We start from the raw sequence: 16,736 nt of genomic DNA on the forward strand, positions 1-16,736 counted from the left end.
ACAACTCAACCAAATGTAAATATAAACTGGACAATGAACTGACGTCTAAGCCCCAGTGGGACAGACGTGTTACAAACATTGAACTACAGTAGGGTACGTCAAACATCTTATCTTGACTCAAGAACAGAAATAACAAATTCACCTTGTAGACAAACACACAAACATTCAGGCTGGAGGGTTACTTTCCCAGGTGGCATGTGTGAAATCACATCAAGCACTAAGTCAATTACTGCATCATTCCAATTTCAGGCCTGATTTCTGACAACTAAAAGGTAATTTTGTTAATCTTGCAACTGTAAATTGTCATGTCTACTCCCGCTCCTCCCCTCCAGCGTTTGCCGTCGCCGGTTTACTAACCATCATCACGCGCACCTGGCATCAATCATTACATGCACCTGCACTTCATGAGGCACACCTGGACTCCATTACCTCACTCATTACCTCCCTTTATCTGGTGCTCCATTAGGTTCATTTCCCACGCAGTATTTCTTCTGTGTTTTATGTCAAGACACTACACCTATGTTGTCTCAGTACTCAGTTCTTTGTTTTATTAAACTTACCACCTGCTTCTCGACTCCCAGCTTCTACGTTACAGAATACTGCCTCAACAAATGGAAGCAGCAGGACATCAGAACATCTCCCAGACGGTCATCAGACAGGGGTTCTTACTACTTCAACACCACGACCAGCTGGCGCAACGGCGGACGGCTATGGAAGAGGTTCTTCGCAGTGTTCAACATCTCAGACATACCCGCAGTGTTCAACATCTCAAACATCCCCGAGAAGCATTGTCTTCAACTAGAGGAGGATACTACACCGCCAGTCGACCCAGCACACTAGCCCCTCACGTCAGTGACTCCCGTTTGTCCCTCCCGGATAAATATGACGGCACCCCATCGTCTGGGAGAGAGGAGAGGAGGAGCTTGATTTGTATGAGGGGTTCATGGCTCTGTTCAGAGGTGTCTTCGATCATCCACCGGAGGGTAGAGAGCGGGGTGAGCTCCTACTCCAACTAGGGCAGGAGGACCAGACTGCTGTCAAGTACACGCTCAGCTTGCGGACAGTAGCAACATCCAGTGGATGGAATGAGTCGGCGCTCCGTACGCTATTCAGAAGAGGACTGCGTGAGGTCCAGATCCAGTCTGGATAACCTACTTCGGGAGCGTCGGTACACCCATCGCTTCTTTCCCTCCCTCAGTGAACACTTTGGTACAGAGCCTGAAATTATGAAGGTAAGGGTCACACGCCTCCCTGCAGCGGAGCGACGCAGATGGAGACAGCTGGAGATCCGTCTCTATTGTGGTCAAGGAGGGCACCAGCTCAAGCAGTGTCCAGTTCGTCTCAACTCGGGATCCACAAGAGCAGATGGATGGTCACGTGATCTTCCACCTCCTGGGGCAGGTGTGAGTATCCCCTCTTCATCACTTTCCACCAAGCTCTTTTTGGTATTGATCACACTCGGTGACTGTCCCTCATGTACTGTTTCTACAGCATTAGTGGATTCTGGTGCTGCAGAGAACTTTATTGACCAGACCCTTGCCGCCTCTCTTAACATCAACTCATACCCGCTCTCCTCTTCTTTCCCAGTTCAAGCCCTCGATAATCGGCCAGTAGGTTCTGGGACCATCACATACATCACCAAACCACTCACCCTCACCGTGGAGTCCATCCATCAGGAGAACATTTCCTTCATCACCAGTGCACCAGCTCACAAGATCATTCTTGGCCTCCATTGGCTTCAACGCCATAACTCCACCATCTCATGGTCGAGGATGAAAATCACTGACTGGGCACCTATATGCCGGCGGACCTGCTATCCCATCCCCTGTGGTTCCACATCAGTTGAGAGTCCTGTGGTTGTTCTTCAGCCCAACATCCCATAGGTATACCAGGACCTGCAGGAGGCATTTTCCATAACCCGCTCCACCTGTCTCCCTCCTCATCGCCCATGGGACTGTGCCTTCGACCTGTTTGCAGGCTCTGTGCCCCCGCGCAGACGCATCTACCTACCCTCTGTCGGTGGATGAAGCCAAGCCCATGGAGGAGTACATCCATGAGGTGCTTCAACAAGTTTATATCCGCACGTCCACTTCTCCTGTGTCTGCAGGCTTCTTCTTCGTGGCCAAGAAGAATGGAGGGTTAAGCCCAAATCAAATCCCAAATCAAATTTTATTTGTCACATACACATGGTTAGCAGATGTTAATGCGAGTGTAGCGAAATGCTTGTACTTCTAGTACTGACAATGCAGTAATAACCAACGAGTAATCTAACCTAACAATTCCACAACTACTACCTTATACACACAAGTGTAAAGGGATAAAGAATATGTACATAAAGATATATGAATAAGTGATGGTACAGAACGGCATAGGCAAGATGCAGTAGATGGTATCGAGTACAGTATATACATATGAGATGAGTAATGTAGGGTATGTAACCATAAAAGTGGCATAGTTTAAAGTGGCTAGTGATACATGTATTACATAAATATGGCAAGATGCAGTAGATGATATAGAGTACAGTATATACATATACATTATATTAAGTGGCATTGTTTAAAGTGGCTAGTGATACATTTCTGATCAATTCCCATTATTAAAGTGGCTGGAGTTGAGTCAGTATGTTGGCAGCAGCCACTCAGTGTTAGTGGTGGCTGTTTAACAGTCTGATGGCCTTGAGATAGAAGCTGTTTTTCAGTCTCTCGGTCCCTGCTTTGATGCACCTTCCTGTGACATCGGGTGGTGTAGGTGTCCTGGAGGGCAGGTAGTTTGCCCCCAGTGATGCGTTGTGCAGACCTCACTACCCTCTGGAGAGCCTTCCGGTTGTGGGCGGAGCAGTTGCCGTACCAGGCGGTGATACAGCCCAAACAGGATGCTCTCGATTGTGCATCTGTAGAAGTTTGTGAGTGCTTTTGGTGAGAAACCGAATTTCTTCAGCCTCCATGTATTGATTAGAGGACTCAATGATATCACCACCAAGTATGGTTACTCTCTCCCGTTGATGCTGGCAGCCATTGAACAGCTCCGCGGGGCCCGGTTCTTTACCAAATTGGACCTGCGGCATGCATACAATCTCATCCACGTCCAGGAGGGGGATGAATGGAAGACAGCTTTTTGCACAATATCTGGTCACTACGAGTATTTGGTGATGCCTTTTGGCTTAGCCAATGCTCTGTCAGTGTTCCAGGCATTCGTAAATTAGGTTTTCCGGGACATTCTCGGATGCCAGGTGGTCGTGTATATCGACGACATCCTGGTCTACTCAGCTACCTTCGGAGGATCACATCGCTCACGTCCAAGTAGTCCTGGATCGACCTCCGAGCTAACCAAATGTTTGTCAAGGTAGAGAAGTGCCAGATTCATCAGGAGGCTGTTTCCTTTCTAGGCTACCACATCAGCCCGTGAAGATGAACGTCAAAAGGTAGATGCAGACAGGTCCTGGCCAGTCCCAACCACAAAGGGGTTTCAATGGTATTTGAGGTTTGCCCACTTCTACTGCCGTTTCATCAGGAACTTCAGCTCCATTGCCGCTCCTCTTACCTCTCTCCACAAGGGTGGTCCCCATAGGTTGGTGTGGAGTCCAGCAGCTGACGAGTCCTTCCGAAGGGACGTTTCACCTTCACCCCATTGCTGAAACACCCAGATCCCACAATACCCTTTGTGGTGGAGGTGGACACTTCAGAGGTGGGCGTGGGGGCACTAAGGACCCATTCATCATCCTCAATGAGGTGGGCCCTTTTCTTTACGAGGTTTGACTTCACGCTGATCTATTGCCCAGGTTCAAAGAACACCAAAGCCGATGTCCATCTTGATATTTGCATGAACATGGCCATGTCTGTCTGTTTGTATTGAGGTAGCGTCAAAGCTGTCATTTTTGTGTCAAAACTATTTTGATGGGTGGTTAGGACGTTATACTAGCCAGACACACTAGTCTGTCTAGTATGTGCTCATCTCCATTTCCAACAGACTTCAGGATGTGGAGAGGTTGCCTGAGGGGAAACACCTGAAAGGAATGTTAAATGCTGAAGTTTATCAATGAGAGGATGACTCAAAGTACATAAATTATTTGACCCTGCTGGTCTTCTATTAACATTTTAACATATTGTAGAATGATCTGGCCTTAATGGCCATGTACTCATATAATCTCCACCCTTGCCACCCCTTGGAACCTGGTTCCTCTCTAGGTTTTTCCTAAATTCCTGCCTTTTCTAGGGATATTTTCCTAGCGCCTGTGTTTCTACATATGGATTGCTTGCTCTTTGGGGTTTTAGGTGTGTAAAAAGGGTTTTATAAAATACGTTTGATTGATTGCGGCTCTGACGCTCAACGGAAGATTTGGCATGGGCCCACAGACCCTCAAAGTCCTACAGCTGCACCATTGAGAGTATCTTGACTGACTGCATCACCGCTTGGTACGGCACCTGCAAGGCATCAGACTGCTAGATGCTACTGAGGGTAGTGAGTACGGCCCAGTACATCACTGGGGCCGAGCTCCCTGCCATCCAAGATCTCTATACCAGGCGGTGTCAGAGGAAGGCCTAAAAAATGGTCAAAGATTCCAGCCGTCAAAGCCATAGACAGTTCTCTCTGCTACCGCATGACAAGCGGTACCAGTCCACCAAGTATGGAACCTGAACAGCTTCTATCCCCAAGCCACAAGACTGCTAAATAGCTAATCAGGTGGCTACCCGAACTACCTGCATTGACAATGTTTTGCACTAACTCTCATGCACTGACTCTTTGAACACACACTGGAGTCTACCCACACCCTCACACACACTTAGACTGACACCCCAACACACACACACACACAAACACACACACACAACATGCACACACATGCATACTGACACCACACTCACACACTCACACACACTTTCAGGCTCACCACATACAATGCTGCTACTGTCTATCTATCCCTACCTATATGTACATATGCTACCTCATGTACCTTGTTCCCCTGCACATCGACTCAGTACTGGTACTCCCTGTATATAGCCATGTTATTTTAACTCCTCATTGTTATTTGTTTTTCACTGAATATTTATTCCTCGTGTCACTATTTCGAATTATTATTTTTTTAAATCTTTAACTCTGGAAGAGGACCCGTAAGAAAGCATTTCACTGTTAGTCTACCAATGTTTACGAAGCATGTGATAAATATAATTTTGTTAAAACATTTTTGATAAAGAGAGAGTTCTGGTAAAAAAAGATAATCTTACAGGTAACGGGTGGGACCTGAAAATCAACAAAGATGCAAACTATTTTACTGAAAACATCTTAAGGGGGGGGGGCAGTTGCGCAGACAGAGTGTAATTTAAGTCAGGACTATGCTAATTCTACTTAAATTAATTCAGTTTTTTTTTTTAAATGGCTTTCTGAGACATTGCTTAACTTCAGATTAAATAGTTCTAGACTAGGGAGTCCCAAATTAAGGTAAATAAGGACTAACCAGTTAATTTAACGATGTGTACTTAGTGCTGACCTGAGAATCCTTAAAAAAACAGGGATAGGACACATACGTAAGCATTATGTGGAATTGAAGCAAGTCACCTAAACCAAAAAAGTAAATGAAAGGATGACACCAACTTCAGGTAAAATGCTGCATTCATTGTTGGCCCACTTTTACAAAAGAGAGTCACTTTGAAATGTTATTTTTCTTGTGTAACACAACACATTTGGGCCTAAATGTATTTGTGTGACAAAGGTAACACAAACAATATCATACATAATTACTAATATCATTTTTATATTGTCTTGCCTTTCTAATATCCTGTGTAAAAACAAAAAAATGAATTTAAAGAAGATAAATGCTGTTGCTCATAGGGAGTGTTTCAAGACTGGTAAGACCAGAGACAGATGAGCTGGGGGACTTGGTGACGAGGATCATTGATAGCCACCAACCCCTGGAAGGTATCACTGATGATGACCATTTGGACAGTTCAGATGGGGACCGTTCCAGTCCTCAGTTGGTAGGACACATTAATTCAACATGTGCCATCCCTGGACTGCAGGGAATATGTAATGTTGTCAGTCATCTCTTGATGTAATGAACTCAACTCTCAACTAAATAATGTTCTCTAATAATTTTCTAGAGACAGATGTTCACCATAGCGTGCAGGGGACTTTCTTAACATGAAGAAGATCAGCCCGCAACATCTGCAGCAGCCAGGAGGGAAGATTGTGTCACTAACCTGTTCTGGAGGACAAAGACAAAGAGGCTGAGCATGCATGAGAAACTGGCAGCATCTTCTTGGTTGAAAGTGTGCTTCTGATACACTGAAAACAACTTTTCCATACACCAAACATGCACTCCACTATACCTCTGGTGCGCATATGAGCTTGGTTGTACCGTTGTTGCTCAGGTCCTATTGCATGAAGATAGGGGATGAACAAGAAGTTGGTCTGTGCATACCCACAGTCACCAAGCATGATTCCACTATGTTGTCCTCCTTCAAGCTGAGTATACAAAGAGTTTTGAAAAAGTAATTGAGTCATGAGTTGCACCTTTCGAACTTGCAACAATGTTGGAGAATTGCAAATTGGGATTGCACACACTTTGTGCATTTATTAATAATCATTTAAGATTCCTGTACTACTCAGCATATGCTCTAGAGGGACACTTGATGGGAATATGAAATCCATCTATACAGCTAATGACTCCAGGGAAGTTCTCATATTCAACTCTACCATGTAGTTGGCTTGGGAAGCAGCATCAGTAAACTTGATCAAATCAAATCAAAGTTTATTTGTCACGTGCGCCGAATACAATAGGTGTAGACCTTACAGTGAAATGCTTACTTACAGGTTCTAACCAATAGTGTGAAAAAAAGGTATGTGTGTGTGTGTGTGTGTGTGTGTAGGTAAGTAAAGAAATAAAACAACAGTAAAAAGACATTTGAAAATAAGAGTAGCAAGGCTATATACAGACACCGGTTAGTCAGGCTTATTGAGGTAGTATGTACATGTAGATATGGTTAAAGTGACTATGCATATATGATGAACAGAGAGTAGCAGTAGCGTAAAAATAGGAGTTGGCGGGAGGTGGGACACAATGCAGATAGCCCGGTTAGCCAATGTGCGGGAGCACTGGTTGGTCGGGCCAATTGAGGTAGTATGTACATGAATGTATAGTTAAAGTGACTATGCATATAAGATAAACAGAGAGTAGCAGTAGCGTAAAAATAGGAGTTGGCGGGAGGTGGGACACAATGCAGATAGCCCGGTTAGCCAATGTGCGGGAGCACTGGTTGGTCGGGCCAATTGAGGTAGTATGTACATGTAGATATGGTTAAAGTGACTATGCATATAAGATAAACAGAGAGTAGCAGCAGCGTAAAAGAGGGGTTGATGTAATTATCTTTCAGTTCACATATAGCATTGCAGACTTTGTGGACTATTCTGCTTGAAGTTAGTTCACTTACAACACAAAAATCTGTTTCAGAATTAAAGGTTCCAGATTCCAAAAACATCAAGGTGATCAGTACTTGTTGGGAAGGAGGGATGGGCCTTCCCCAAATAGAGTCATATGAAAGCCTTGGTTCAAGAAAACAAATGTCCGCTGCATTTTCTTTGTACTGTACATACGGAAACCTGTCCTTGGTGGTGCTCTTTGATCATCACTGAAATAGTCCAGGAATTCATTTTCCTCCATTTCCAAGGTCAACCTGGGGACCAACATCCTCTAATCTGAAGTTAAACCTGTCTCTGATTGACACAGTCTCCTATGAACAGTTGATGTTGAGATGTGTCTGTTACTTCAACTCTGTGAATAATTTATTTGGGCTGCAATCTGAGGTGCAGTTAACTCTAATGAACTTATCCTCTGCAGCAGAGGTAACTCTGGGTCTTCCTTTCCTGTGGCTGTCCTCATGAGAGCCAGTTTCATCATAGCGCTTGATGGTTTTTGTGACTGCACTTGAAGAAACGTACAAAGTTCTTGAAATCTTCCATATTGACTGGACTGTCATGTATCTTTGCTTATTTGAGCTATTCTTGCCATAATATGGACTCTGTTTTTTTACCAAATAGAGCTATCTTCTGTATACCACCCCTACCTTGTCACACTAATTGTCTCAAAGACATTATGGAAAGAAATTCCACAAATTATCTTTTAACAAGGCACACCTGTTATTTGAAATGCATTCCAGGTGATTACCTCATGAAGATGGTTGAGAGAATACCAAGAGTGTGCAAAGCTGTCGTCAAGGCAAAGAGGGGCTAGTTTGAAGAATCTCAAATATAAAATATATTTTGTTGAACACTGTTTTGGTTATTACATGATTACATATGTGTTATTTCATAATGTTGATGTCTTCACTAATATTCTACAATGTAGAAAATAATAATATATATATTTTATTTAAAGAGTAGGTGTGTCCAAACTTTTTTTTAAGTGCAATTTAGTCTATGATTAGGCTTAATCTCTGTCTGCGAAACCACCCCTGAATGCAATACTGACAGCTACAGTCATACAACATTTTTGAATGGTTTAATTTGTGTATAGAGTGAGATATTATAGGTTTAACTGAACCAACCATTGAAAAATGTTTTATGATGCTACTATACCTGCATTCCAGTATTTCACACTCTCTAGCAAAAAGCACACTAGCTGCACCAAGCCCCCTTACATAATTGGCACTTCATACATGTGCTTTCATGGTTTAAATATGTTTTCTCAAAAGTCAATATGACAACATGTTTTATACATTTTTTCACACAAAACCATTTATATTAACTTTTGCTTTCTGAGAATTGCAGTCAGTGGAAAGTGAGATGCATTCAGGGTTGTGTAGGCTACTTTCTAAATGTAATCGGTTACATTGTAGTTACCTGTCCAAAATTGTAATCAGTAATGTACTGTAACATTTGGATTGCTTAATCTCAGTAATGTAAGCTGATTACATTCCCCTTAAATCCTTTAGAGTCTATTGACGCACCCATACGTCAGTCTAAGTAATATAATTGAAAAAATTCCCATTAAAATCTGTCAGTTTAAGATAAAGATATCAGCAATTTTTGGGATATCGGCCTTCCGCATCTGCGGCTGAAAGGTGGCCAAGCTACAATGGTGTTCTTACGAAACTTTCTGTAGCATCCAAACGGTTTGGCCTACAAACTATTATGACTCTCACAAACATGATGGTGTTCCCTGTTTTGCTCTACGACCCCCACAAGTGTCACAGTAACCGATACAAACAAATTTAATTGTGAAGGTATTTTTTTGCCAACAAAAATAAGGGGTTAAATATGTGTCAAAAAATGTCCAGAGCTTTCTTATATCTCCTAGATATAGCACCTACACTTCAAAACCTTATTCCTTATGATTTATTTTTTGACCGTCTTTATTGCCATTTATTCATTTGTTATTTATTGTGTTTCTATTACCTTCAATATTTTATCAAATAATGTAAAATATATTCTTTATATATATATACCTAAAGGGGTCCTAAATAAATTGCTAAATGAATGCATTTTTTATGTTAAAATAGGTAATTAGACAGCAAATTGTATTCAGTTAGAAAATGTATTGATTGATGCAGAAGCTCATTAACTGTAAATACTAAAATAAGATGAGTGTATTTTCAGACTGTAAGACAATAGTTGCCCGTACAAACTTCACCTAAACTATATTGAAATTCCACATATACGAATAATTATAATAATAGAGACAAGTTAAATTGACAATAGTCTGATGTATGACAATATTATCAATTTCGAATAGTTAATGAAGAGACTGTAGACCTGCACAGCGTGCATTGACAGCTTGCATTGACAAAGAAGCAAGGAGCATATATATGTATATATATATATATATATATATATAAGGATATAGCACTTCTTCCATATCATCCTACAGATGTCCATGCTGGCCAGATGTTTTGATTGCTACAGTATACCCTATCAAAAAGAGCAGATTCCAAAGTTTCTAATTAACCTATTTTTGCCAAACAACTGTGCAAATGTTGTGGATGGTCTCTGTTTCAAAATATTACTTTTTCCTAGAATAACTGTGGCTCCTAGTAGGCTACTGGTGACAATCAGCAATAGCCATTTGGGACATTCCATTATGTCTTACTGTACAATATCTGTGTTGACTGTAGGGCCTGTGATGTCTGCTAAACTAACTAGTTGATAGGCATGGCACAGCCATAGATTGGAATTGTGCAGCCATAGCCTTGGCAATTAAGCACAGATCTGGGATAGGGTTTGGCCTGGGTAGGCCATCATTGTAATTAAGAACGTGTTCTTAACTGACATGGCTATTTAAATAAAGGTAAACTTAAAAAATGTAAAATACAACTCAAAACATGCTATTTTCCTCTTTTGAAATACATTGCCTTGCATCATGTTTTTTTATGACCCTCCTAAACAAAATATTGATTGATTTATTTGTGATAGTGTATATTAACACTAGAAAGGCAGAGAGCATCATGTCTCAAAATTAATTTAAATGTTTAATTAGTCTGCCATTTTTAAAGTCATCTCTCCCTCCTCCTTTCCTAAATAGGTCTATATAGCACACTGTCATTGTTAGAGTCTTATTCTTGGGCTCCCGAGTGGCACAGCGGTCTAAGGCACTACATCTCAGTGCAAGAGGTGTCACTATAGTACCTGGTTTGATCCAGGCTGTATCACATCCGGCTGTGATTGGGAGTCCCTTAGGGAGGCGCACAATTGGCCCTGCGCTGTTGGGGTTTGGCCGGAGTAGGCTGTCATTGCAAATAAGAATTTATTCTTAAATGACTTGCCAAGATAAAAAAATATCATAATATCACAAACAGAGCTGGAGTTATAACACATTTTGGGAGGGCATGTCCTTTATGTAATGATTTTCTCCGCTCCTTCTCTGATGTTGAATGTGCCATGCCCAGTTTATAATCACCCGACATTTGCATCGAAACTGAACCTAAACTATAACGAAACTAATTTCACACATATAACTACAGATGAAATAAATGTGGAGAAAATTTTGTGGAGAAAAGGGGAGAGTAGGTGAGTTGATGAGTGAGGGGAAGGAACGATACATAATTATGTAATCCCCAATTGTGAATGAAGAACAGGGCGGGCCATTCTATTGTATTCATCTATTCTAATTATAATCTCATGAACAGCGCATGAATAACACCACACGCAGGAGAGACTTCATCATGAGTCTGGCACACGGGCTACGCGAGAGACATATGAGGGCCAAGGCAGCAGCATAGATTCCACGCAAGCCATTGCGCGAGTCAAATTGCGCATGGCTCCTGGGGAGGATACATTTCAAGGTGGGCAGATGCACTCGGAACAGAACCCGGACACCTGTATCAGCTGCAAGGGACTTGTTTGTGGGAAGTGTTGTAATCAAGTGAATGTGACAAAGATTTGTAGTGACTGTTAGGACAAAGGATAACAGCTAAATGAGATCCAACTGTTGTGTAAAGACACACCATACTGAAAGCACGAGCAAATAATGTGTCAAATATCTGAAAACAATATACTATTTTTGACCACTGTCATATCGACACATATTCATTCATTAATAATTCCATTATTTATTTTGTGTTAATTTTCACTATTCACAAGCACGCTTGGTGCCTATACTGATATTTAGGCTACTTGTCACGCCCTGACCTTAGAGATGACTGTTTATTCTCTATATTTTGGTTAGGTCAGGGTGTGACTAGGGTGGGTACTCTAGTTTTTGTATATCTATGTTTTTCTTTTTCTTTGTTGGCCTAGTATGGTTCCCAATCAGAGGCAGCTGTCTATCGTTGTCTCTGATTGGGGATCATACTTAGGCAGCCCTTTTCCCCACCTTCAGTTGTGGGATCTTGTCTGTTTGATTGCATCTATTTTGCATGACGAAGCTTTTCGTTCGTTGTATTGTTTATTGTTTTTTTTTGCTGGTTCACATTTTAATAAAATCTGATGAACCCAAATCACGCTGAGCCTTGGTCTACCCTTAACGACGAACGTTACACTACTGATATTTTCTGATGTTTTCTTCATTGACCACGTATCTTGCGGTTTGGGCATTTAAATGTATTTTGTTGTTATAAAAATAAGTGTTTACTGTATTTCAATGCACTTGCTTTTTGATTCATAGTTGTAACAAAGGCATTCTACACATAAAATAGATTTTACACTTGAAATTCAGTTTTGTGGTTTTTCGTTTTCTCATATAGCCTACAGTAACATAAACTAATGAAAATGTTCTTAAGTTCTTTCAAATAAATCAAATCAAATGCTATTTGTCACATGCCCGTATTCAAATGTTACCTAACACCTTAATAAACACAACCAAATGACATTGGCATGAAAGGGGGGTCCAATGAGGCCAGGCTTTTTTCATTAAATGAATTTATTAGATTGGTGGCTATAGGTACTTGACAATTAAACCTATTAAAAATTCCCTGTCTTAGGTCAGTTAGGACCACCACTTTATTTTAAGAATGTGAAATGTCAGAATAATAGGAGAGAGAATGATTTATTTCAGCTTTCATTTTTTCATCACATTCCCAGTGCGTCAGAAGTTTACATACACTCAATTAGTATTTGGTAGAATTGCCTATAAATTGTTTAACTTGGTTAAAACGTTTCTGGGTAGCCTTCCTCAAGCTTCCCACAATAACTTGGGTGAATTTTGACCCATTCCTCCTGACAGAGCTGGTGTAACTGAGTCAGGTTTGTAGGCCTCCTTGATCGCATACACTTTATCAGTTCTGCCCACAAATTTTCTATAGGATTGAGGACAGGGCTTTGTGATGGCCACTCCAATACCTTGACTTTGTTGTCCTTAATCCATTTTGACACAACTTTGGAAGTATGCTTGGGATCGTTGTCCATTTTATATCAATAGCAGTCAATTATTAATTGTCACCTTCTCTCAGTCTCATTCTGATTGTCATAAGTACTTGGTTATCTTCACGAATCCTGGCTGACAAAGTGAATCAGCAATACAAAAATTTGCTTAATTATTTGTTCACTAAATACCTAAATAATCACACAGAATTACATATACACAGGATGGATCATACATCAATTACTAATCATGTCATAAAATAAAAAATCCCTAGCGGACGAAACCGATATGACAGCTGGCTACACAAAGAAAGGCTGTTGAGTTTGAATGAAAAAGCGTGAAGACTGAGGGACAAAGGGGATTGGGTCTCTAACGGACCTTAAGAAGCTATGCTACCGTAAATACAGAATCTTATGCATTCTAATAACCGCCCATTCGGAAAAGGAAAATGCAAGAAATATACGGTATTTACACTGAGCTGCACTTGCCATGCGTGGCCATGCACGCCTCCAACTCAATCATCAAGTTTGCAGACGACACTACAGTGGTAGGCTTGATTACCAACAACGACGAGATGGCCTACAGGTAGGAGGTGAGGGCCCTCGGAGTGTGGTGTCAGGAAAATAACCTCACACTCAACGTCAACAAAACAAAGGAGATGATCGTGGACTTCAGGAAACAGCAGAGGGAGCACCACCCTATCCACATTGATGGGACAGTAGTGGAGAAGGTGGAAAGTTTTAAGTTCCTCGGCGTACACATCACAGACAACCTGAAGTGGTCCACCCACACAGACAGAGTGGTGAAGAAGGAGCAACAGCACCTCTTCAACCTCAGGAGGCTGAAGAAATTCGGCTTGTCACCAAAAACACTCACAAACTTTTACAGATGCACAATCGAGAGATCCTGTCGGGTTGTATCACCGCCTGGTACAGCAACTGCTACGCCCACAACCGTAAGGCTCTCCAGAGGGTAGTGAGGTCTGCACAACGCATCACCGGGGCAAACTACCTGCTCTCCAGGACACCTACACTACCCGATGTCACAGGAAGACCAAAAAGATCATCAAGGACAACAACCACACAAGCCACTGCCTGTTCACCCCGCTATCATCCAGAAGGCGAGGTCAGTACAGGTGCATCAAAGCTGGGACCGAGAGACTGAAAAACAGCCATAACTAACATTGAGTGGCTGCTGCCAACATACTGACTCAATCTCTAGCCACTTTAATAATAAAAAATTGGATGTAATAAATGTATCACTAGTCACTTTAATACAGGTAATGAGTGGAGAACAGGAGGGCTTCTTAAAGAAAAACTAACATGTCTGTGAGAGACGGAATTCTTACTGGTTGGTAGGTGATCAAATACTTATGTCATGCAATAAAATGCAAATTAATTACTTAAAAATCATACAATGTGATTTTCTGGATTTTTTTAGATTCCGTCTCTCACAGTTTAAGTGTACCTATGATAAATATTACAGACCTCCACATGCTTTGTAAGTTGGAAAACCTGCAAAATCGGCAGTGTATCAAATACTTGTTCTCCCCACTGTATGTAATACTGAGATATACTCCATGAACTGCAACGTCATTCGTCTTATTTCAAAGTAGCATTAACATTTTTACAACTTAAAAACTGATACAAGCTTTAAATGGATTGAAATGTTGCACGCACTGTGTATTTTTCACATTTTGTATCATCACCGCAGCTGCATTACACTGAACATATTATAAACGGAACATGTAAAGTGTGGGTCCCGTGTTTCATGAGCTAAAATAATAGATTGTGGAAATCTTTCAGATGCACAAAACAGCTTATTCATTATAAATGTTGTGAACAAATGTGTTAACATCCCTGTTAGTGAGCATGTCTCCTTTGCCAAGTTAATCCATGCACCTGACAGGTGTGGCCTATCAAGACAGTGATTAAACAACATGATCATTACACAGGTGGACCTTGTGCGTGGGACAATAAAAGGCAACTCTAAAATGTGCAGTTTTGTCACACAACACAATGCCACAGATGTCTCAAGTTTTGAGGGAGTGTGCAATTGGCATGCTGACGGAAGGAATGTCCACCTGAGCTGTTGCCGGATAATTTAATGTTGATTTCTCAACCATAAGTCCACTCCAACGTTGTTATAGAGATCTTGGCAGTATGGCCAACCGGCCTCACAACCGCAGACCACGTGTATGGTGTTGTGTGGGCGACCGGCTTGCTGATGTCAATTTGGGGAACAGAGTGCTCCATGGTGGGGTTATTGTATGGGCAGGCATAAGCTATGGACAACGACACACTTGCATTTTATCAATGGCAATTTAAATGCACAGAAATACTGTGACGAGATCCTGAAGCACATTGTGAGGCACATTTTTTTAAAGGTACTGTAGGTTATTATTGTGGAGCAACGACAATGTTGCTGATTCATCCTCAGTTTTCTCCGATCACAGCCATTAAACAATGTAACTGTTTTGACGTCACCATAGGCCTCATGTTGAAATCCCTGAGCGGTTTCCTTCCTCTCTGGCAACTAAGTTAGGGAGGACACTCTTTTTAGTGACTCGGTGTATTGAGTTTGACTCACCATCCAAAGTGTGATTTATAACTTCACCATGCTCAAAGGGATATCCAATGTCTGCTTTTTTTATTTTTACCCATCTACCAATAGGTGGCCGTCTTTGCGAGGCACTGGAAAACATCCCTGGTCTTTGTGGTAGAATCTGAGCTTGAAAATCACTGCTCATTTCACACCCTGATCTGTTTCACCTGTCTTTGTGCTTGTCTCCACCCGTCTCCAAGTGTCACCCATCATCCCCATTATCTGCAGCGTATTTATAAGCTGTGTTCTCTGTTTGTCTGTTGCCAGTTTGTTTTGTTTCATCAAGTCTACCAGCATTTTTCCCCATGCTCCTGTCTTTCTCTAGTTCCTGTATTCTAGTTTTCCCGGATTTGATCATTCTGCCTGCCCTGACCCTGAGCCTGCCTTCCGTTCTGTACCTTTCAGACTCTACTCTGGATTACTGACTTCTGCCTGCCCTTGACTTGTTGTTTGCCTGCCCCCCTGTTTTTGTAATAAACTTTTGCTACTTTGAAAATGTCTGCATCTGGGTCTTCTCCTGAGCCTTGACAGCTTAAAACTTCTTATGGCTAGGGGGCAGCATTTTCACGTTTGGATGAAAAGCGTGCCCAGAGTAAACTGCCTGCTACTCAGTCCCAGTTGCTAATATATGCATATTATTAATAGATTTGGAAAGAAAACACTCTGAAGTTCCTAAAATTGTTTGAATGATGTCTGTGAGTATAACAAAACTCATATGGCCGGCGAAAACCTGAGAAAAATCCAACCAGGAAGTGGGAAATCTGAGGTTTGTAGTTTTTCAACTCTTGGCCTATCGAATACACAGTGTCTATGGGGTCATTTTGTACTTCCTAAGGCTTCCACTAGATGTCAGTCTTTAGAACCTTGTTTGATGCTTCTACTGTGAAGTGGGGGCGAATGAGAGGGGATTGAGTAAGGTCTCTCCCAGAGTGCCACGAGCTGACCATGCGCGTTCATGTGAGAGTTAGCTTGAGTTCCATAGCATTTCTGAAGACAAAGGAATTCTCCAGTTGGAACATTATTGAAGATTTATGTTAAAAACATCCTAAAGATTGATTCTATACTTCGTTTGACATGTTTCTACGAACTGTAATATGACTTTTCGTCTGAACTTTTGCCTGGACCTGCCCGCGCGTCGTGAGTTTAGATTGTGTACTGAACGCGCAAACCAAAAGGAGGTATTTGGACATAAATTATGGACTTTATGGAACAAATCAAACATTTATTGTGGAACTGGGATTCCTGGGAGTGCATTCTGATGAAGATAATCTAGGGTAAGTGAATATTTATAATGCTATTTCTGACTTATGTTGACTACAACATGGCGGATATCTTCTTGGGTTGT

The 16,736-nt window shown here is 41.6% G+C and overlaps 1 pseudogene; it reads left to right on the forward strand.

The window, feature by feature from the left end:
* The first annotated feature begins 943 nt into the window (after window positions 1-943).
* Window positions 944-16,736, forward strand: part of LOC120045914 — a 44,387-nt pseudogene continuing 28,594 nt past the window's right edge.

This window comes from Salvelinus namaycush, chromosome 4, assembly GCF_016432855.1.
Source record: "Salvelinus namaycush isolate Seneca chromosome 4, SaNama_1.0, whole genome shotgun sequence".
NCBI classification, from domain to species: domain Eukaryota; kingdom Metazoa; phylum Chordata; class Actinopteri; order Salmoniformes; family Salmonidae; genus Salvelinus; species Salvelinus namaycush.